This window comes from Pseudonaja textilis, chromosome 1 (genome assembly GCF_049901715.1).
Source record: "Pseudonaja textilis isolate UNSWEBS1 chromosome 1, rPseTex1.2, whole genome shotgun sequence".
Taxonomy (NCBI): Eukaryota; Metazoa; Chordata; class Lepidosauria; order Squamata; family Elapidae; genus Pseudonaja; species Pseudonaja textilis.
This window is the reverse complement of record NC_141990.1, coordinates 61,224,191-61,248,315: the sequence shown is the minus strand read 5'-3', so window position 1 is coordinate 61,248,315 and position 24,125 is coordinate 61,224,191. Positions and strand designations below refer to the sequence as shown.

At 40.4% G+C, this 24,125-nt stretch overlaps 1 long non-coding RNA gene across 4 annotated transcripts in view; it reads left to right on the top strand.

Moving 5' to 3' along the window:
- LOC148127637 (uncharacterized) overlaps positions 1 to 24,125 on the top strand; it is a 108,014-nt gene that overhangs the window by 71,973 nt on the left and 11,916 nt on the right. For 3 of the 4 annotated variants that reach the window (XR_015740980.1, XR_015740979.1, XR_015740978.1), the window contains exons 2-4: positions 11,755 to 11,824; positions 18,076 to 18,186; positions 21,535 to 21,645. This is a non-coding gene — a long non-coding RNA (uncharacterized LOC148127637). The remainder of the gene's footprint in view (positions 1 to 11,754; positions 11,825 to 18,075; positions 18,187 to 21,534; positions 21,646 to 24,125) is intronic. The other variant, XR_015740982.1, reaches the window with a different exon arrangement.

The following is a 24,125-nucleotide window of genomic DNA, read 5'->3' as shown; positions in this document are numbered from 1 at the left end:
GGAATCAAAAGATGAACAGAGTTGTTTGTTATTATGTTAACAAACATAGTTATTATGTAAGTTTTGTACAAGCTGAAGTTCCAGGTACAAATTGTGCGAAAAAAATGGACAGTGTTCAGAGGAGCATGTAATTTTCCCAGGGGGGGGGCCAGCTTTGTAGTACAAGGTGAAATCATTGCTTTGGAAGGACATCAAAGTTCATGGAGTGGTCTGCTCCTTTCTATGAGCAAGATATCTCTTTTGATTTACGTTATTGGAGTATTGAATGGAGTAGATGACTATAACTAAAATTTTAGATAAGAATGAACAGAGATTGCAGAAGAACATTAACCTTGAATGGGTGAAACAGGGATTACCAACTTTTTGGATACACAAGACATGTTTTGAGGTTCTGAAAACATATTATGAATTCATTTACATAGTGCTATTGTGAGACGGTTGGCTGAGCACAAAATATGTATTTATCAACACAAACTAATCACATTACACTTTGTTTTCTAACCCCTTGTGGATGCTGTCTAGCATCTCAATATCCCTCTGTTTTTCTCTTGACCGATGAGAATATTTCCTGGTGAAATTTTGGATATCAGATCCTATCATTTAATTTAATCCGGTGGCCTGCTGGATTGGATTGTTGGCCCATCTAGTCTTTCAGTTTGTTCTTACATAGCCAACCAACTGCACAAGGAAGCCCACCAGTTTCCCAGCAAATTTCCTTGGGAGATAATCACATTGCCATCGAGGGTAATAGCCATTAAGTGCCTGTGAGAAATATATCAGGGCTTGAAAGCATGAATGAATCAATGAACGATAAGAACACAATTGCTTTACTTCAATCATCTAGTACTTCACCCATTCTCCACAGGTAACAAGTATTCAGCAATTCTTCCAATTTCTTAGAACATAAGTCACCTTGTCCTTGAGGTATAAATTCATTCAAGGTCAGTAGGTATTCCTTAAGATTTCATTGTCCTGCTGTCAGTTCTTCATTGGGTGAAATTTTCTTCTCAGGGAAGACTGGACAAAGAATGACTGCAGGGTGTTTTTTTGGCTATCCTTTGTTTTCTTTACTGACCGCATAGTTGTGAATTTTTTTCTCTTCTTTTTATTTTGACATACATGGAAAAAAACCTTTGAATGGTTTTTCTTTTAGCATTTTTTGCTAACTGTGACTCATTCTGAGGTTTCACTTACCTTACACCAGGCCAACAAATTTGGATGGCCTTTATGTATGTACTTTACATCAGAGCTGAAAAAGTTTCTTGGATGAGAAGTGAAACATCTTCAAAGAAAAACAAAAAAGTCCAGTTGCCTCCTGAAAAAGCACATTTGGGACATAAAGCTTTATGGTTTGTTTATTGTCTACAATAGAATCCTGGAGATTACAATTCCTAGCGAAGTGACCTGTTCGCTGGATGTAAATGTTTTAAACTGTACAGTATTAATCAGATTAAAAGGAACCACATGTGATGGATGAAAACATGCCTAAATTGTGGGGAAGAAGTAATGAATGAAAATAAATATTGCATTAATGTTGCATTAATTGCATTAATCTGTCAACCAGAACTACAAAAGAAAATATATATATATATTTGCAAACATTGCTGAAAGTTGCAAAAATCTGCAAGATCATTTGAAGCCTTTGTATCTCCACTTCATTTTCATACAGTGGGCACATAGTGCAAAAGCCTATTGATACCTCAAAATGCTTTTATGGGTCTTAGGTTTGCTAATGTTTCACTCTGTGTCCTTGGAGTGGATCAGGGATGGAATTTCTGAGCCAAGAAGGAAGGGGTCAGGCAGGGATACATGTTTCAAAGAAAGGTGTGGCTGCTTTAAGAGTTGCACAATCATTAATGAATAGATTCCTCAAAACAACGGCATCTTTTTCCAGGTTTATATAGAAGCCTGATTTTGTTTGTTTATTATATTTTTTTTTTTTGCCACCTTCTCCTGGGGCTGTAAGGGACTCCAAGAAAAAGGAACCCAAACTATCGTAATATAATATTAGAACAACATCACAACCCATATAAGCAGTGGTAGCTGAAGGGGTGGGTGGGTGATGTTGAGAATGATAAATTCAGCCTTACCCCTTTCGTACATGCATTGTCATGTCTCAGACATGTACAGAATAAGTTAAGCAAGTGGTATGATGTGGCTTTCAGCATTTGGACAAAGGCAGAACATTTCTGTGGATGCTGATGCTACAAGATCCATAAAGTGAAACATAGGCACGTTGCATGGCCCCAGTCTTCAAATATTTTCCTCTAGTCCCGTGATGGCGAACCTATGGCATATGTGCCAGAAGTGGCACGCAGAGACATCTCTGCCATCATGTGAACCATTGCCCCAGCTCAGTTCCACTGCGCATGCCTGTGCACCTCCTGCCAGCCAGCTGATTGTCGGGTACCTGTCGTGCAGATGTGGGGGGCATGCAGGAAACACATGCGCATGTGCAGGGGGGCAGGGGGAGCATGAGGGGTCATGTGCACATGCGCAGGGAAGGAGGGGGAGCACAGGAGTTGCATGTGCATACGCAGGGGGTGGGGAGCCCAGGAGGGTTGTGCATGCATTGCATCATGGGTGCAGGCACGTGCGTGGACATGCACATTTTTGGCACGCGACGATGAAAAGGTTAGCCATCACTGCTCTATTTATACACTAATTCAGCAGTTTCCACTAAAGAATACCCCTAACTCTGAAGGCCCTCTGAAATAGTGTGATGACCCAGTGTGGGATACAAAATAAACACAGTCACAAAAAACAGGTGAAGCCCCTTTTATTCCTTCACTTTGCTTCCAAGCTCCAAATATCCTTGACTGGAGACAAGCAGTTACAAGAAGGAGGAAATGCCGTTTAAATTATAAAGAGTAAAAAATCACACAAACCAAGCAAGATAAGGGCTTGAAGACATCCACAGATATCTGAACACACACTGGGAAGGATGCCAAACTCAGAGAGGCACAATAAACTAGAGATCTTTCCACGCTTTGTTTCCAGCACTCGTCCGTATGCATGTCCATCCTCTTATCCAGTTGTCACAGCTGCAGCCCATAAAAAGGATCAAGGTTCTCTCCTCTCCAGTAGATCACGTCTCTCCCTTATCCTCTCCTCCCTGCGTGCTCTAGGATGGAGAGGGGATGGGCCTGGGTCCTCCTCTGACTGCCCAGCCGGCCTCTGCCCTTCCCCAGCCTCCTCCACAACCTCTGGAGCCACACTTCTACTCCCTGTTGGCTGTTCCTCCCCTCCCTCAGAGTTAGTCTCTACCAGGGGCATGACAAATAGGCTGGCCTTGAATATTTTTGGAAGGGCAATGTGACAAGGACTATACTCCTCTTAGGAGGCAACATCAAGGAGGCCACCAAGGAAGACTTGATTCGTGACCCCTCCTCTGTTTGATTGCTCCCAGGAGAGAGGTTCTCAGCCAGCCTATGTGATCTTTCAGACACTGTCTGGGTTAGATGGTCCAGGAGCTAATGAGGATCTAAGCCAAATAGGGCTTTGTAGTAAATACCCACCACTTTGAACTGGACGCTGAAGAATATTAGTAGTCAGTCTTTCTTCAGCAAAATTGGAATTCATTTATTGTGCTAATATTGCCAGTTAGCAAGTAAGCAACTATATTCAGGGCTAATGGAACCTTCTGAATTGCCTAGTAGGGAAACCTTATGGAGAATGAATTGCAGTAATCCAGGCAAGTATCAACAAGTTGCCAATGTTTTTTGATACCGAAAAGACTGTCACTGGCACCTTGACCAAAATTGGGCTATGTCTCTCCATGCTATGGTCTCCACCTTATGTATGTGTACCCAGATACAGGTTTTTCTCTTTCAGGAATAGTGCCACCCAATTAAAGATAGAGTGTTCTGAAACCAGAATGCTTCTTGACAAATAGCACTTCCATTTTTCTGGGAGTCATCCTAAGGATGCTCTGTTCTGATCAACCTCTCAGCCTCCAGGAAATACATCTCCTGCTGAGCCTGTGGTGTAGAAGTGAAACTGGGCATTATCAGAATATTGATGATACTTGTGTGCCCTTTGAGGTAGGCCAGATTGGGAAATTACAGGCATGTTGATTAATTGTTGATGGATATAATAATAGAATCTTGAAAGCCTGCCAGAGTTCCTATACCAAAGAGACTCAGGGCGGAGTTATTTTGAGTTTCTTTCTTACGCCTTCTCCTTTCCCAGGACAGAGTTCTCTCTTACTTTGCCTTAACCATTCCTACATTCTTTCTCTGAGGTTATTCAAGCCTTCCTCTTTGTCTCAAATTAACAGATGATCCCAGGGATCACTGATGGTCACTGGCTTCAAAATGGTGGGAGAGGCCAGAAAATCAAAGTTTTGCACTTCAGGAGAGGTGGAATTTTGATCAATCAATCATATCCACCATTTTGAAGCCAGTGATTATTATGGTAGATGCCACTGGGATGAAGTTTCCCAGCTGCTTCAAGCAGATATTAAACAAAGTTGGAGGTGAGGTTTGAGCCCTGATGTATTTCACACCGAAGGGCCCAAGATCTATTCCTCCTCTAACACCAGATGGAACTACTCACTTAGGAAGGTGCAGAGTTACCATGAAGGAGTATCCCCAACTCCTAACCCTCACAGATGGTACAAAAGGATACCATTGTTGATGGTGATGAACACCACTTAGACTTCAAACAGATCAATATAATCTCCATCTAAATCCCACTATAGATTATCTGCAAGATCAACCAATGGTTTCCATCTCATTCCAGCAATTAAATGCAGACTGAAGGGGTCCAGATAATCTCTTTCAACAAAAGTTGCTTATAATTGCTGCTCCTCTTATTCCCTGGTTGGTAGTTGTCCAAAATATCTGGGTGGATTGAGGGCTGGTGGCAATCACACAAGGTCCAAATTAACTTTCAAATGTGAAGTTTCCTAATCGCCAGCAAAAGAGATTGTAGATTGTATTACACTACTATAAATTGGCGGTAGAGCTATGAACAAGTGGATTTTATTACAAATAAATCTTTATTACAGTCAAGGGCCAGAAACAGTGGAACATTTTACTTTTCAATGCTTCCTTCAGTTAAAGAACAGACAAAAAGAATTATTGCAGATGACAACAGGAAAAACAATGACCCCAAGCTAAAGAAGGTTCTAACCCCGTTTTTACCTAATATTTTGGTTTGCAGGGATTTTTGGGATAGCAGCTATGCTTTAATGTACCAAACCTGGCAATTCTTATAACAAAAGATAAAATGACAATTTGAACTGCGCTTTAAAGCAGAATTGTATTGGCTGGAATTTTTAATCAGCACAGCTAGGTTTTTCGTATCATTCCAGTGGTTCTTACAACTGGGCCTTATTTATTTCCAGATAAAGGCAAAGGTATTGTGGTTATCTTCCTGAAATGCTTGATAAATGAACCAGACAGATGTACATATCTAAATTGCAAGAGAAATCAGATTCCGTATCCCTGGAACTGGTTTATATTTGCACTGTCATTTGTAAAGCTACGATTTCATATTCTAATCCAGCAATTCCTTTTATTACTCTTTACTTGGAGCAGAATTGTTTGCATCTTGGCAGATAATTAAAAAAATGTTTGGATTGGCTGGCATAAAGGTGAGCAAAACCAACATATCTCTGCTTGCCAAGAAAGACTTTACAGTAGGTATGACTTTAGACCTCAGGCATTTAACTGTTTATTTGTTGGTAAGTTTTAACGCTAAAAAGTTAAAGTGATCAAAATCTTCGTTTGAATCTGGGGCTAACACGGTTTAGACAGGCAGAGGCTACCCACAACACTTACCTTTAGAGCTCTAAAATGCTTTGGGGCCCAAATAGCTGAAGGAGAGCCAGTTTCTGTACCAGCTTGTCTATATCCGAAGATCTGCCAACGTTCTGCTCCAAATACTTTTCTTATTGGAAGCGCCCTCAATAACTGCAAAGGAGAGGAAACTCAATAATGACAATTTAGTTATGGAATGCACTCTCAGAAAAAGTATGCCTGGCAGCACCTGTACAGGCTTGGGGGCGCCACTTTGAGATGTTTGCATCCACTTAATTTGTATATACCTCAGTAAACAAATAAATGCTTAAAAACCACTCAAAGCTTATTGTGGCAAGAGCTGTCATGCCCCACAATTCACTTTATCAGATGTGATGCACTGAAGGCAAGGATATGTATGCACATGGGTACATTAAATAAGAAATTAAAAAAAAAATTACTAAGCATTTATAGCATGGGAAGGGAAAATGAAGACTGTGACAATTATGCAAAAGTTTTGACATACATGTAAAATAAGTGTAGAGGGCATTAAAACAACAGGACTGATAAATATGCAGCTATCTTGGTCTTTGCAGAAAGTTGTTGTTTTTAAATGGTTCTTAATTTCCTTATACTTAAACTCTAACAAACACTGCAGTTGAAAGTGAAGCGCTTCTGGTCGTCTGCCATTGTGCTTATCCATATCTTTACATTTAATGAAATTATCTTTGCTTCTGTCATGTCCATACATTTCAGTAACAAATATGAGCCAACAGTGTGCAGCCGCTGCCAAAAAAGCCAATTCAATCCTAAACTGTATTAATAGAGGGATAGAATCAAGATCAAGGCAACTCTGAGTGCTTTACAAAGCCTTAATATTGGGCTCCAACACACTTGGAATATTGCATCCCGTTCTGGTCACCAGAGCATAGAAAAGATGTTGAGACTCTGGAAGACTGCAGAGAAGAGCAACAAGCATGACAAAGGGGTTGGAGGCTAAAACATATGAAGAACAATTCCAGGAACTGGGTATGTCTAATCTAGTGAAACAAAGGACTAGGGGAGACATGATAGCAGTGTTCCATTATTTGAGGGGCTGCCACAAAGATGGGGGGTGGGGGGTGTATCCTATTTTCCAAAGCACCAGAAGGCAAGACAAGGAACAATGAATGGAAACTCATCAAGGAGAGATAGCAATCTAAAACTAAGGACAAATTTCCTATTGGTGAGAGTGGAATGGCTTGCATTCAGGTGCTGTGATTGCCCTATCACTGGAAGCTTTCACCAAGAGACTGGATAGCCACTTGTCTGAAATGGTATAGGGTCTGTTGCTTGAGCATGGGGGTTGGGCTAGATGACCTCCAAGGTCCCTTCCAATTCTGTTAGGCTATGTTCTATGTTCAGTCCATGTTGCATTACATCAGATAGCTTTTAAGTTGCTGCTCCCAACTTGGCTTTTGCTGTCCAGTTGTTGGTGGCCCCCAGGGTGTTGCATTCTTTCCCCCACTCCTCTCCTTCCTTGCCTCATTTGACTCTCTTTTTCCCTTTTGTGCAACTGCTTCCCTCCGCTGCTTGTTCTGCTTGGCTTTTGACTTCGGTGACGTTGTCATTCTGCTTGGGTAGCCATTCTGTCTTCTGACTATGGCACTGAAGACCTAAGCTCCCCGCTCCCCCTTCCAAAGTTAGCAAGAAGTGAGCCTGGCAGATTCCTTTGCCTTGGCCTGCCATTCCCCTTCTGCTGACAGAGGAGGGAGAGTCACTGACCTCCCAACAGGGAGTGACACAGGAAACCTGTAATTACATGCTTGTGACAGCAACCTTTCCTCATCTTAATCATGTATAGCTGCCACAACAAAGATGTTGCTTGATGGTGGGGATTAAGAAAAACACAAACGTTGACGCAGGGACAGTTGCCGTGTTAGAGAATTTCTCTGCTCCATCGGAAAATGTGTTTTTGGTTCTAGTCTAAATCCTTAAGTCACATGAATCACTGACTGTTCTGCTGGAGATGGCACCTCCTAGCTGTCCCTTCTGATCTGAGTCTACATCCCCACTCCCATTACAGTATTCCAAAAGGGAACAGGTCCAATCAAGGTGCTACAATAACATCAAAGCATAACCAACAAAAGAGTACAAATCTGACATATTCCCAAGATCTCCATAAACAAATTCTAGGTTCCCTTTTTAGAATATTGCCTGAAGGAGAAACAAATAAATTAACTACCTTGGTTGTAAACTTGTTGAATCTCCTAACACATTGGTTTTTTAAAAATATATTACATATCGGGATCACCAACATTTTGGACCTCAGGGACCACCAAACTCATAATTTTAAATCCCGTGGACCAGAGACCCTGGGAAAAATCGCCCCCAAAAAGTCTGCAGAAAAATTCCCCACTCCATTTTCCTACCGATCGATCATTCTTTACTTGGGATCGCAGGATACCGTCTCCAGCTCCATTCTCAGGGAGGGAGGGAGAGAGAGAGAGAGAGAGATTGAGAGAGACTTTTGTTTTCATGCAAGGAAAGCAGCAGAAGTCTTTCATTCTCTCCCCCAAATTCCACCAGAAATGAGTCTCAACTTATTGCACCAGTGCAGCCTGTTGGAGCAGGATACATTACAGGGTCCCAAAGATTCATTTCTGGCAGAGTTTGGGGGAGAGAAAGAAAGACTTTTGCTGCTTTCCTTGCATGCAGCCAAAAGGAGAATAAGAACGAAGTGGAAAGAAGTAGCGCAGTGGCCAGGTGAGGCGCATGGGATGAGCAGGGCAAGTCCCCCCACCCTTTCCCCCCTCCCTTCATTATGTGTTGTTTACAATGCAAGCAACGCAAGCCTTGTGCTCCCATGGGCCATATGGGTGGCACAGCCTTGTGTTCCCACACAGCCTGGATTAATTGCTTTGGGAGGGGGATGCTTTGGGGGTGACATTTCTCAGTGGACCATCAAAATTTTCCCATGGACCACCAGTTGGTGACCACTGTTATATACTGAGAGCATTTTATCCTGTTCTTTAGTCAAATAATAATAAGGATAATAATGCATCCAGATTTATTTATGAAGCCTATTGGCATTATAGCCCTGATCTTAGGCACACAGCCTAAAAGACATGATATGTAAAGAAAAATGGAGGGAGAAGGAGGAATACAGACTCATTATTCAATGAGAGAGTGGGATGCTCCTCTTGTACACTTTAATAATTATTGATGAGATTTATTTGTAAAAATAATGAGGTTCTCAACTTGTGTTGAACTCAACTTTTACAGACTACATAGGTGCACTTCCATGTAATTTGCCTAGTAACAATACAGAAATGGCTTGATGTTGTTTTTGTCCAGGATGTTCATACAGGGTCACCAGTGTGTTGCTATTGGCTGACATTCTCTAGACCATCCAGGTATATAACGTGGTAGATAAATATCCAGATATCCAGATATGTAACATGGTAGGTAAGTGCGTAGGCAGATTGATTGACAACATGGCTACTGAAGGAGATCAGATGTGGGATATGATAATGTCACTAACAATAGTATCATTGGAGCAACCTTACAGGGCAAAGGCACGCCTGGCTCATTACAGCTGAAGGAATAAAGAAATGAATATGATTATCATTGTCAGTAGAGGTCTCAGTCAAGTGCACTATTGTTCACTAGAAAAAAAAATGAACTTACTATGAACACATAAACACCTAACCAATGTCAAAGTTAAAGCCAGAATTTACAGAATAAAGCTGATAAGACAACTTCTTTTAATGGGTTAGAGTAGGAGGCAGTATTTACTCAATCTGGCCAATCTTGAAAAGGCCAAGGAAGGATGGATCTGAGAAGTATTTAGTTGGAAGACCGTTAGAAAAACACAGGGTCTGTGGATGTTTTATCAGCATGTGGAAGGAGGCAGTTGCAAACTACTTTTGTATTCATCTGGAGAAAACTACATACAGGTGAAACTCGAAAAATTAGAATATTGTGCAAAAGTTCATTTATTTCAGTAATGCAACTTAAAAGGTTAAACTAATATATGAGATAGACTCATTACATGCAAAGCAAGATTGTTCAAGCCGTGATTTGTCATAATTGAGGTGATTATGGCTTACAGCTCATGAAAACCCCAAATCCACAATCTCAGAAAATTAGAATATTGTGAAAAGGTTCAATATTCTAGGCTCAAAGTGTCCTACTCTAATCAGGTAATGAAGCCATAACACCTGCAAAGGATTTCTGAGCCTTTAAATGGTCTCTCAGCCTGGTTCAGTAGGAAGCACAATCATGGGAAAGACTGCTGACCTGACAGTTGTGCAGAAAACCATCATTGACACCCTCCATAAGGAGGGAAAGCCTCAAAAGGTAATTGCAAAAGAAATTGGATGTTCCCAAAGTGCTGTATCAAAGCACATTAATAGAAAGTTATGTGGAAGGGAAAAGTGTGGAAGAAAAAGGTGCACAAACAGCAGGGATGACCGCAGCCTGGAAAGGATTGTCAGGAAAAGGCCATTCAAAAGTGTTGGGGACTTTCACAAGGAGTGGACTGAGATTGGAGTCAGTGCATCAAGAGTCACCACACACAGACGGATCCTGGACATGGACTTCAAATGTCGTATTCCTCTTGTCAAGCTGCTCCTGAACAACAAACAACGTCAGAAGCATCTTACCTGGGCTAAAGAAAAACAGAACTGGTCTGTTGCTCAGTGGTCCAAAGTCCGCTTTTCTGATGAGAGCAACTTTTGCATCTTATTTGGAAACCAAGGACCCAGAGTCTGGAGGAAGAATGGAGAAGCACACACTGCAAGATGTTTGAAGTCCAGTGTGAAGTTTCCACAGTCTGTGTTGATTTGGGGAGCCATGTCATCTGCTGGTGTTGGTCCACTGTGCTTCATTAAATCCAGGGTTAACACAGCTGTCTACCAGGAGGTTTGGGAGCACTTCATGCTTCCTTCTACAGATGAGCTTTATGAGGATGCTGACTTCATTTTCCAGCAGGACTTGGCACCTGCCCACACTGCCAAAAACACCAAACCCTGGTTCAATGACCATGGGATTACTGTGCTTGATTGGCCAGCAAACCCACCTGACCTGTACCCCATAGAGAATCTATGGGGCATTGCCAGGAGAAAGGTGGTCTTCCATATCACCTCAGCAGTGCCACAGGCTGATAGCTTCCATGCCACACCACATTGAGGCAGTAATTGCTGCAAAAGGGGCCCAAACCAAGTACTGAGTACATATGCATGCTTATGCTTTTGAGAGGTCTGATATTGTTCAAGGTACAATCCTTGTTTTATTGATTGCATGTAATATTCTAATTTTCTGAGATTGTGGATTTGGGGTTTTCATGAGCTGTAAACCATAATCATCGCAATTATGACAAATCACAGCTTGAACTATCTTGCTTTGCATGTAATGAGTCTATCTCATATATTGGTTTCACCTTTTAAGTTGCATTACCGAAATAAATGAACTTTTGCACCATATTCTAATTTTTCGAGTTTCACCTGTTGACGTGGACATAATAGTTATTACATACAAAATAAGATGCTTTGACTAGGAGGGTAGTTGAACAGAAACTATGCTTGGACAAGCTGCCCTTTCTCTATTCTCACTTTTACTCATCATTTGGCATTATCCCCTTGGCGATGAGACCCAAAGCATGTGTGCAATTCAGGGCTAGAGTTTCCTCCCTGTTTTGTTGGTTGGTGGGTCTCAAAAAGAAAGTATTTGGTCAATGACTGTAGATGAAGACTAGAAGGAGATATTTAAAAGAGTCTGAATAGGGAAGATCAGAACTTCAGATACGTTGGACTAACTCCCATAATTCTATGAAGCAGGGGTTCTGGGAATTATGGGGGTTATATTCATTGCACCAGGAGGGCAATATATTGGGTAAGATAATTGTATCCAGTGGTCAGAATCAAACAGCACCTCTTGGCCACTGAGCGATAATGTAAAATGTGGGAATAGGAGGGTTTTGGGGTCTGGAGAATATAGTTAATTCTTTGCTTATTGTTGTTAACTGTAGGCCTGGAAGGGACAAGTCTGGTGAAGTGATGAAGACACGTGGGAGGCAAATATTTCCAGGGTTCTTTGAGGTAGGAATTTACTGATTTTTAAAGGGCAAATTGGGTTTGGAAAAAACAGAAAAAATAATAACTGGGCTGGAAGTCTGAGTATTGCTCCTGAATTTTGCTGGCATTTATGATCTGTCTGTGAATGTGTTACCTGTTGAATGTTACCTATTGAATGATTACCTATTGAAGATGGACTGCTGCCTGCTGCCTACACTTTTTCCTAATGTTTAAAAAGCTGCACATGGCCCATTTGAGAGATCCTACAACTGAAGCTTGTTCTTTGATCCTCCTAATTTTACACAAGTCCTTGGACCTCCCATCCTTATTATTGTATATAGTCAGAGGCTGACCTTGAGATGTTTTGCTTTAGATCCAAGTTCTGTCTCAGTATTTCTTCAGTAAGACAGAAGACATCAGTACTTACGATGAATAGTACTTATAGATGAATCTGAAAACCTAATTAAAAAGGACAGATAGAGCAAAGGATAGAATGACCAGTCATCCTGGTTCTTATTTCTGGCACTGGGTATACCCTCCCAAACCAAGAAAATGCCCTGGAGTACGGCTATTGTATCTAGACTGCAAATATAGAGACAACTGCTAGATTGTAGTAAAGAGAAAGAGGAACCTTAACTCTTGGCTACCAGCTAATGGTCTTCTGTATTTTGTACTCCTGATAGGGTTGTTGTTTCCAGAGGGCCTGGGTTTTCTTCTATTCATCAAATTTGGGTGCCATGGAAAACGAAATCTATTTTGTGCTCCATTTTATGACTGATAAGTAGAGGTTACAGTTTGTAACATAAAGGCATTACTGAGAATGGGAAGTATTTGACATTATTGGACTGCAAACTTCTTCAGTACAAAGGAACTCTTCCAAACAACAGTTTTCTCTTTTTCTTCCCTGTTCTTTTTAGATTTTTTGCTGTGCCTCTTGGGAGATAGAACTATGGATTAACATTAATATACATTTATGCAGATTTATATGTTCTACTTTTTTTGTCTTGGGAATCTGTTCACCTGAGCAAAGAAGCAAAGGAAAGGGAACAGATCAAGCTCCAGTTCCTATGGAATTGCTTTCCTTAAATGAGTCTGCTGCAAGCTGTGATCTTAGACAAACAACCCAAATTTTGCGCTCCCTTCTTAATGAAATCCTTCTCTGACTATTGTTTTTGGCCTGAGAAGGACTTTATGGTTTCCTGCCATGTGATGGTAACATGCCTGATATGGCTCTCCTGTGCCCTTTGCTCAGTGATAAGCAAGATGCCTGATGTAACAGAAACTTCCTCTCACTTTTCTAGACTGGTTTAGTATGATTTCAGGTAGTTCTTGACTTATCACCACAATTGGGCACCACAATTTGTGTCTTAGATCATTAGAGTTGTTAAGCAAGTGCCCTTGTGATGGCTTCGCTCAATGACTGCAATCCCAGCTTCCTCACTGTGGGGAGACCCTGAGAGGCCTAATGCCCACCAGTATGGGAATTTTATTTATTTATTTACTTGATTTGTCAATCACTTTAGATAATAGAGATAAAGAATAAGAATGTACAGGGAATAGGTACAAATAATTGGGGACAATAGAACACGGATGGTAGGCACGATTGTGTGCTTATGCTCGCCCCATAGATACCTCTTAGGAACGGGGTGAGGTCAATAGTGGTTAGTTTGAGGGAAAAGAAGTGTGGGTTTGAGGAAGTAACAACAGAGTTAGGTAGTATGTTCCAGGCATTGACCACTCTGTTGCTGAAGTTGTACTTTCTGCCATCAAGTTTGTATCTGTTGTGTGCTCACTGGTTAGGCCCACCAGGTTGCAGAAACCTGCTGTGGCCTGGCAGGCCTTGACTGGCTAGGCCCGCCAGGAAGCGGAGCTTCTTCCCACACCACCACTCTTCCAGAAGTCATGGCCTTTCTTCTTGCTAAACTTCCTGACTCCACTTTTTATCTTCCTTTTCTATGCAGCTGCTGAGAAACATGCCCAGCTGATGCAAAATGCAGCTACTGTAAAAAAAACAACACCCAGCCAACCCGATGTTTCTGAAGATAAACATTGCAAGGAATGGTGCTTGCCTCATGATGTTTCTGAGGTTCTTTTTAGCCACCAAAAAACCCCACCGTGCTCTCCATTTTCCTTATCAAGAATAAGGAAGTATAAAGTGACTCATACAATGCTCAACATCCCCTCTGACATTTCTACTTGGATGTTAATAGAAACATAGTAGAATACTGCTCAACATGTTATTTAAAGGGCACGTTGAGTCCAAACTTAAATGGCAAGAACAAAAGCAGACGGTATGAAAAAAATCCAAGCAATTGTTTGATGGAAATCATGTATATGGAAATAATTCTATGATATTATTCCATAGGTCAAAGTGGCCAGATGTGATGGCGCTGTTTTGAAACATGAAGAATGATAAGGAGGCCACTAACTGATGATCTCTCTCCTTCTCTCTCTCTCTCTCCCCATATCTCCTCCTCTGTGTGTGATTGTTTGCACGTACATGTTCAGTGTGGGTAGGAGGATGTAAACTCACACCTCACCAGGGCATCATGAAAACTGCTTTGGTGTGGCTGGACTTCTTGTTGCTATTACATTAGTAAACAAAATCTGCATCAGCTGGATGATCCCCATGCCTGCTTCTCAAGCCACCATAATCAATATCATTATATAAGCTTAGTGCTTATGACAGAGCAAGCAATGTGACATCTAGCTTAGATAAGAGATTGCCAACTTAATTCTTGGGAGATGATCCCATTCCCTAAATGGAAGAGGGTAATCTTTTTCCTGTTGGTCACACTTCAGATCTGTGTTCTGCCTTGAGCCCCAAGAAATGAAGTCAGAGAAGATATGAAGATCCAAGAGTGGGCAGAGTTGAATGATTTATTTTTTTATTTTGGAACCATGGCAGGTTTTTTTATTTGATGAAATTGGTCAGGTTTTGTCACTTAAACCTCCTCAGATGCGAAAAGTGGATCCTGTGGGTTTTCTGGGTTTTTAAGAAGTGCTTTTGACGCTGCAGATTTCTGCAAGTCTTGGGGCATCCATTGTGTCCCCCTAAACAGATTTCCAAATGAGTAAAGGTCCATAATTTTCAGCCTTGTCCAGTTTGGTGGATTTGGGGGACCATAAATCAAGTGCTGCCAGGCTGTGTATTCTTGGCTTACCCACTCTTGGTCTAAAAAGTTACGTAGGGACCCAAAATGTCTTGATCTCATTCTACTCATCAATAGTGATACTCTATGGGGATATCAGAATCATCTATAACCAGAAATTTACAGTCATACTATATGGATCCAGGAGCCAGAATCTTAAAACCAAAAGAAGTGCTATTAAAAGAAAGGTCATAATATTTTATGGATCAAAGCAAGCTAATAATTTTAGATCTTCCTTTTTTACTCCCTTACATGCACATGAACAATCACGAATGCTTAAATAAAATTGTATAAGTTGTCTGGAATCATATTAGACGGGACAGATTAGATCAGAATTAAGGAGAGAGAACCATGTTTTAGAAAGCTTCCCCAATTTCATGTTCTACAAATGCATTGATATTAAAATTTTCAGAATTCCCAGGTTGAAGATGAAGGTTCTAAGATACTGTATCAGTTAAGTTCATGGACTGGTGCAGGGCAGTTATTCTTTAGGAATGTCATTATTGTATAAAACTCTGGGTTTGCATGTATAATCTAGGCTGAAGAACCAGGCTCCCCAAGTAAAATAGTCTTCTAACAAATTATACATATGAAATCGGCCTGTGAGAGATTAATTGTGAAGATAAACATTAAAAGGCTTCATAGAAAAAGACAATTAATCAACTTTAATTGTATTATGTACACATCTCTCTCATTCTCTTTCTTTTTTTCCTGTGTTTACTAGGAGCTACTAAGAGCTAGAAGAAGATATTTTATTCAAGTAAAACTTTCCTTGTTATTGTCTCTGAGGAATGGGAATATTACTAAACTTCAAATCCCTGCAATCTCTGCTTCAGCATGATTTGTGTCATGATCTAATAGAAATTATATGAGCTAGAAGTTATAGTTTATCAACCTCTGGAATATACCATTTCTATCATGCCAACCATTAACATCTCTTTTCCCCATGCAAGTATTTTTCTTTTTTAAAAAACCCAACCTTCTTGAAATTCCACAGCTCTCTTAGTACCTATTGTTGATACTAACCATGTGATAGAAACATGCCTGTCATGACTCTCCTGCTTCCTTTGTTCAGTGACAAGCAAGGCATCTGATGCAGTAAAACAGTCTTCAAATTTGACAACTTTAAGACTTATAGACTTCAACTCCCAGAATTCCTACTCCAGTCATGTTAGCTCAAGAATTCTGGGAGTTGAAGTCCACAAGTCTTAAACTTGCCAAGTTTGAAGACCCTTGCAGTAGAACCTTCCCCTCAGTTTTCTAGACTGGGTCAGTTCTGGCTATTATAAACAAGATAAGACATGAACACCACCATTAGGATTGCTCCTCCCCCTCTTCTTCCTCCCTTTCCTTTAGAAAAATAACAATAGGTGTGAGTGACTTGATATTATTTCATTTGAGATTCCTACAACAACATCTCAGATGATCTTATTTCCAGAAAGAAAGCTCCCATTTATACCAAAGCTTCTAAAGTTCCCATTTTTAATTTAAGAAAATGTGGGAAAGTGTGAAAACTGAGGAGAAATTGCTTTTTTCTTTTCAGAAACAGACAATAAGTTTCTTCTTAGTTTGAGTCAACTCTTGAAGTTCTCTCTGGAAGTGAAAAAAGCTGTATCCAGACCTTCACTTTGCCAATCCCTGCTTTTTTTTTTCCTTTGGTTTCTTCAATAGAGTCAGTTCCTTGTAAATAAAAATAGTTTTTAATAACAGTCATGCATGTGAGCAAATGAAAGGAATCCAAATGCAAACTCACCAGTTAGGTGAATTGATGCTGGGTGTTTCTGACAGGCTCTCCTATCAGTAAACACAGATACTTCACATACTTCAGGAAAACAGCAACTGGAGTGAGTGATTTAATTCAGGGGAACCAGTGTCACATGTGGGGAGAGTTAAGATTCTCTTCCATCCTGCATCTGGCAGCTTGTGTCTGATTTGAGGTCTACAAAAACAAGAGAACTGAACAGGGTATGGTCAATCAAGTCCAGATGATGGCCACAATGATGCAATTAAAGATTTGTCTGTTTTTTAAATGTATGTTGCATGTGCTTCACAGGAAGTTTGTCCCTAAGGAATTAATGGATGAGTTTCATTTCCACCTGCATTCTGTGCTGCAAATGAGACAACACCTCCAGTTTCAATAAACAGCCTCACCTGATCCGATAATGGTGGTTACAGACTGATGTTTATAAATTCCAGATGCACAAATCCTGCAAAGAATTTCTGCTTCTCTGATTGATCTAACTGAGGCCTAGGGTGTTTTTCCATAAGCAAGGCTTCCATCATGCTGGGTATAGCATCTGCAGGATGACAAAGTCTGAAGCTTGGGTAGCTGCTGACCAGCTTTCTTGCAGTCAGAGATTGGTGGTGTCTTAAAGCTACAGCTTGTTTACCCCCCCTCCCCCAGTTACTCCTGGGTGCAAGAAGTTGCAAATATTTCCCATGGTAGCATCAAATTCTGTGGCTGGGAAATGGCATTTCTGGTTCTCAAAAGGCTGAGGTTAACTGCCACCATAATGTGATTTGTGAGGGATCTACCTCTAAAAACAAGGCATACGTAATGATTGGTGGGCATATCCCCAACTACAAAATAGATGCAAAAAGGATATAGAAAATTTTGCAATATACTCGGAACTATAACAATTGGATAAAATTTTAACAGGCCCAGATGAAAAAATGTCACAAAATTTATAAATATTTGTTAGAGGTAGAATTAGAAGAAGTTGTTAAGGGATGTATGATAGCTTGGGCTCAAAACATAAGACATAATATAAATTTGACAGAGTGGGAAAGTATTTGCAACCTAAATTATAAACTGACAAAATCGGCATCATACCAAGAGAATATTTATAAGATTTTTACAGATGGTATTTACCCCCCCGCCATGAGATTGGTGAAGATATATCCCAACATGAAGCCGGCATGTTGGAAATGTAGAAAGAAAGAGGGTACCTTCTACCACATGTGGTGGTCCTGTTTAGTAACTCAGAAATATTGGCTAAAAATTAAACAATGGCAAGAAATTCTTAAGGAACAAGTAGAATTGGAACCAGAGCTATTTCTGTTGCATCGCGGGAAAGAGACTCAGGACCCAGTTGACTTTTTCTACTCTTTATTTTCTTCTAGGATTGAGTGCCTGGAGAAACCGTGGCAGCCTTTCTTATAGCTGGCTGCTCACAGCTTGCGGCCAATGATGGCTCTTCAAATCTCCCACCGCCATAGACCAACCCATCATAAGTAAGTATGCAAATATATAACACCCCCCCCTATGTGGTCCAGTCTAACCAATCCATGCCCTGCCTACGTTACATAGTCAAGTAGGTAGGCGGGGCTCTTATGGCTCCTACTGGACCTGCACAACTCAGTCATGAGTTCACCTCTGGCCTGTTCGGATGGGGTTGCTGTTTCTCCCGTCCTTTTTTGTGGAACCTCCTGGAAGGTAGAGTCAGCTATGCCGCTCCCACCAGGCCTTTCCTGGCTGGTTGAGTCGGCTCAGCTGCTCCTGCCAGGAGTGGCTTCCTGATGGTTCTTTGAAGCCTGCTCCAGTCTCCCTGAGTTGTTTTTTTCTATGGTCTCAGGTACGTTGTTTGCGAATTCTGATTGGGGTTAATGTTAGTATTGGTTGTTGTGTAGTTGTTAGGGTTTGTTTTGTAAATTCTTTTATTTGCAGAGAGTCCCCTCCTCCCCTTCTGTTTGTGTTTGAGGGGTCTCCCCCCTCTCTGGTTGGGTTGTTTTTGCTTGAGGTTTGTGGAGGGTCTCCCCCTCCCATTCTGCTTGTGTTTGAGGGGTCTCCCCCTTCTTCTTCGTGATTGTTTGTGTTTCTCAATGTGGTTCTTGATCTGAGTTGGTCTATGTGTCTACTCCAGTTCCTCCCATCCTCAGTGTCTACCCTGTATGACAGGGCCCAGTTATTTGGGTTATTTTTGCTGGTATCCACAATAGTTCCCCGTGAGGTTCTTTGCATAAACTAGGTCCCCTGTTTTGAATGTGCAGCACTTACTGGAGGAATCTGCTGGCTTTTCTGGGCTATATGTGGGGTGCAGTCTATCTAGGTTTGATCTTAGTTTCCTTCCCATTAATAATTCTGCTGGGCTTTTATTTGTTGTGGTGTTGGGTGTCATGTGTTGTATACTTAGTAGTTTGTCTATCTTTTCTTGTATATCTCCAGGTCCCAATTTGTGTAGTGTTTCCTTTGTGTAGTGGACCATGTGTTCCACCCGTCCGTTCGTGGCCGGATGTCCCAGTGCTGTTAGTGCATGCCTTATCCCTTGTTCTGCCAGGAACCCCTCAAATGTTATTGCTATGAATTGTGGTCCATTGTCAGATACAACTAAATCCGGCAATCCATGTGTTGCAAAAAGTTTCCTTAGTTGTCTAATTACAGCTTCTGTTGTGGTTGAGTGCATGATGCTTACCTCTAGCCAATTTGAGTAAGCATCTATGACATTAAGAATGTGTGTCCTTTAGTTGGTCCTGCAAAATCAATGTGTATTCTAGACCATGGTCCCCTAGGTGTTTCCCATTCATGTATAGATGCAGGGGGGCAGGGGGTGTAGGTCTAGATTCCTGGCAGCATTTGCACATTGCTACCCATTCCCCAATATCCTTATCCAACCCTGGCCACCATACATAACTCTTAGCCAGGGACTTCATTCTGACAATACCCAGGTGACCGAGTATGTAATAATTCAAGTATTTGTTTCCTTAATTTGTTCGGTATGACTACCCTATCCTTCCATAGTATACATCCCCTTAAAATTGATAGTTCTGTTTGCCTATTTTGAAATGATTTGACAGTCTCGTTGTTTGCAGTCTCTGGCCACCCTTTACCTACCCAATTTAAAATTCGCGCCAGGTTTCTGTCTCTTGCGGTTTCCATAGCAATGTCTGTTGCTGTTATGAGTAGGTTTGCCAATGTCTCGATTTGAAGGGTTGATATGGTTGGTGCAGAATCAGCATCTAAGTCGGGTAGGGGGCAACGACTCAGAGCATCAGCATGTGTTATGTTCTTTCCTGGTCAGTAGATTAAGTTGTAGTTATAGGCAGCTAGGAATTCGGATCACCTCGTCATTCGTGGTGACAGTATCCTGGAATTTTTTTATCAGGTCCTCTTCCCAGTCTGTCTCGGTAATGTTTATTCCGGTTACTTCGATTCCTAATGGTGCAAACCATTCAAGTCCCAATAGGGGGACTATTGTTAGTGGGAGGACTTTAGTGTGTTTTTTGAATTTAACTTTGAAATGTCCGGGCTACAGGAATTCTGCTTCCCTGGTAGTCCTTTAGTGTGAGCTTTTGTATTTTGAGTTCTCCCTTGTTTATATCAGGTATTAGTCCTTTTATGGTATTCCACGATACCATTGATAAATACAAGCCTGAGTCCACTTCCATCTTGCATGGTTGGCCTTCTATGGTGACTTGTACATGTACCTTTTTTGCATTGGTTGTATTTGAGTGCCCAATAGTCACTGTTTGGTGTATTTCCTCTTTTCTGTTGTTTATTTTTTTTCCTCACCTGTTTCTGTTCTCTTGACTCCAATGGCTCCCTGTTTGCTTTTCCCTCTCTCTGGGGGTGGTGTTCTATCTTTGCCTAGGGCCATAGTTATTTCTTGTTCGGCATGCCCCAGCTATATGTCCTCGCCGTTCACAATATCTGAAAATAGCATCAAAGAAATGGCATTCGGAATGTGGATGGTTTCCTCCACACCTGACACAATGAAATTCTGACCTTTTTTCATTCTGCTCCCGTCTACCCTTTTCCGAAAGGAGTTGATTTATCTCTTCTTCTTCCTCTTCGTCTTCTGATGGGGATTCAATGTCCTCATGGTATGTTGTGGTGGTGGCTTTTTGAGTTTCCGTTGGTATCTTATTGTGCATTTTATTGGTGGATTTTTGGGTTTCCGTTGGAATTTTATTCATTTGTTGCATGGTAGCTGCCGATTTCTGTGTGGCTTCAGCTGCGGTGGCTTCTTCTATCGCCTCCTTTATTGTTATCTTAGGTCGTGTTAGTAATCGGCTCTGTAGTGTAAGATCCTTTAATCCCAGGACCACTCAGTCCCTCATGGCTTCATCCATATTTAGAAAGTCACATGCTCCGCCAATGTCTCTTAGTGCTGCAACAAATTCTCCAATACTCTCATCTTCTTTTTGATTGTGCTGATAAAATTCATGTCTTTTGATGAGTCATGAAACGGTTGGTGTGTAGTGAGCTCACAGTAATTTCTCTAGGTCTGTCCACACCATCGTCTTTACATCGGTGGGTGCTGCTAATGCCTTTGCCATTTTGAATACTGCGGGACTGCAATGCGTGAGGAAAATGTCTCTCTTTCTATTTTCGGATATTTCGTGGAGGTCACTCCCTTCTAGGAACATGAGGAATTGGTCGATATATGATTCCCAGTCTTCGGTTGTTGGGTTGAATGGTGCGAGTGGCGAGTTGTTTCCAGCCATTTCATCTCACTCGGTCTTCATTGCCACGTACTCAACTGGGTTCCTTTGTCTCAGTATCCCAGCTTTGTCGCCAGTGTTGCGTCAAGGGAAAGAGACTTGGGACCTAGTTGACTTTTTCTACTCTTTCTTTTCTTCTAGGATTGAACGCCTGGTGAAATCGCAGCAGCCTTTCTTATGGCCGGCTGCTCCCGGCTCGTAGCCAATGCCGGGTCTTCAAATCTCCCACTGCCACGGACCAACCCATCATAAGTAAATATGCAAATATATAACAATTTCTGTTAGGGATATTTAAAAAGAAATGTGGGGAAAAATATAAAATATATTGTATTATACATCTTAATGGCTGCTAGAATAGCTTATGCTCAATGCTGGAAGCATAACTGTATATCCTCAAATGAACTGGTTATTCAAAAAAATAATGGCATGGGCTGAAATGGACAAATTGACCTTAATGGTACAAGAGAAAGAGGAGTCTGAATACTATAGAATTTGGGGAAAATGGTGTAATTGGATCGAACTAAGACAGATAGAAAAAGAAGGAATTAAAGATAAGCAACTAATAGATTAAATGTACAGTATATATTCGCACAAAATTGTATATATTTGTAAATATGCACAAAAGAGAAAGGGATGGATGTCACAAAACTGTTAATGTCATGGACTTCCGGTTTGCAAGGCTTCGGCAGCAGCAGGGATTTGCAATTCCGCGCGATCCCTGCTGCGCTCGCTGCTGAGGTGCCCCCGATCCGGGTGGATTTGGGGGATATAGCTGCCCCGTAGAGGCAGGTGAAGACAGGGGGGATCCGGACAGGGTTTTGGTGTTGCAGACCCCCTCCCCAGCCGGCAAAACCCCCTTTTCCCAAGGCAGTGGAGTGGCGGTCAGCAATGGTCGCCACAAAGCAGCTGGATAAGAAAGTGCAGGAGGAAGAAAGTGAAAGTTTTTTCTTTGGCTGTGCCAGGACAAAGAGGAGCCCTTAAAACCTGGAATTTGCCTTTCTATTGCTACATTGTTCCCAGAAAGACTGTGTAAGCGGCAGAAGAAAGTGAAAGGGAAAGTTATTTCTTTTCACTCTCCTTCCCTACGGAAGTAGCTGATGGAAATCTGGAAAACCTGCTTGGGCTAAGAAGGTAAATAGACCTAAAAATTAAAGCCAAGGGGATAAAAGATTTTGGAACATTGGAATTAAAAATTAAAAGTTTATTGCTATAAGTGGGAAGGAAGAGGTAAAAAAATTTATCCTAAGACTTTATTGAAGAAGACTGCTTGAAGTTTATAAGATTAGAAATTAATGACAACAAGGCTTCTAAAAAATTATTTTGAAATGGTCTAATTGAATTTCACCCCAGGAGGAAGGGGAAAAAAAAAGAAGAAGAAGAAGAAAGTGGTAATGGAACAGTCTGCTTTGTTTTGGATTACAAATAATAATAATATTACAAATAATAATAATAATAATAATAATAATAATAATAATAATAATAATAATAATAATATTAATAATGGCATTATCTGTGCAAGAATTACAAATGGAATTTCAAAAGCTACAAGATAAATAAGAAGGCAAGGACTCTCTCAGATCTGTCTTTCGTTTTTTGGAAATGGTGATTTCTACTTATCAAGAAATACAAGAATAAGAGGATTGGGATGAAGAAGGAGAAGTCATCTTTAATGGACAATACATTCAAGAGGAAGTATTTAATGGACAAAAAATCATAGCTGAAAAGAATAAGGGGGGAAAGAAAATGCAGAATTCAGAACCTAAAAAAGCAACCAAGAAAGGGGAAAATAAGATGAAAAATCGATACAATGCCAGAAAGCAACAGAAAAGAGAAACACTACAGAGAGGGAAAATCAAAAAAGTGGTATTTGAGAGATGGGGGTGGGGGTAAAAAGACTAGAATTGATAAGAAAGGAAGGGAAAAAGGGAAGAGAAACCATAAAGATTTAAAACAAGATATTAAAAAAAAGTTTTTTTTCAGAGACAAAGGGTAAATTATAATTTAATATATGATTCTGCAAAAGTATATAAGATTGTATTGTGGATATTAGTATTTGAAATTGAGTTAGAAAATTGAAATATTATGAGTTAATAATGTATTAAAGGGAATATACAAAATGTTTTAAAGTAAGAGTTTATTTCTCTATGGAATATTGTTTTGATTATACTATAAATTCAATCCCTTTTTATTGTTGTTTCATTATTTCAAAATGTAGTACTTTGTGCTAAGCAGAATCAGTATGGAAAGTATGTATTATTTCAAGTGTCAAATTTAGGGGAAAGATAAAAAGTTGTCATACTTCAACCAGTGATTACAGGAGAAATATTGTATTAGACAGAAAAGATAAATAGATAATTGAAGAGAACAGACAAAAGATACAAGTATAATTATTTAAAATGAGATGAAATAAATATAATAGAATTATGAGAGTGAATAGTGGAGAGAAAATATATAGAAAACACAGAATGTTAATTAAGATATGAAACAGTATATTAAGTGAATATGAATTTGATTTATGTCTGCATAACAAGAGGTAACCTGGGGTAAGCAGCTTTCCAAAAGAAGTTTTAGGTATTTATGTTTTGTGTTTTGTACGTCTATGTTTGAATTAATAAAATTTTAGAAGAATGTAAGAAGAATGTTGGAAAAGAATAATGAAACTGTAAATAAGACAGATGGATATAAAAAATGTATACAATCTAAAGTAAAAGAAATATAATTTGAATAAATAG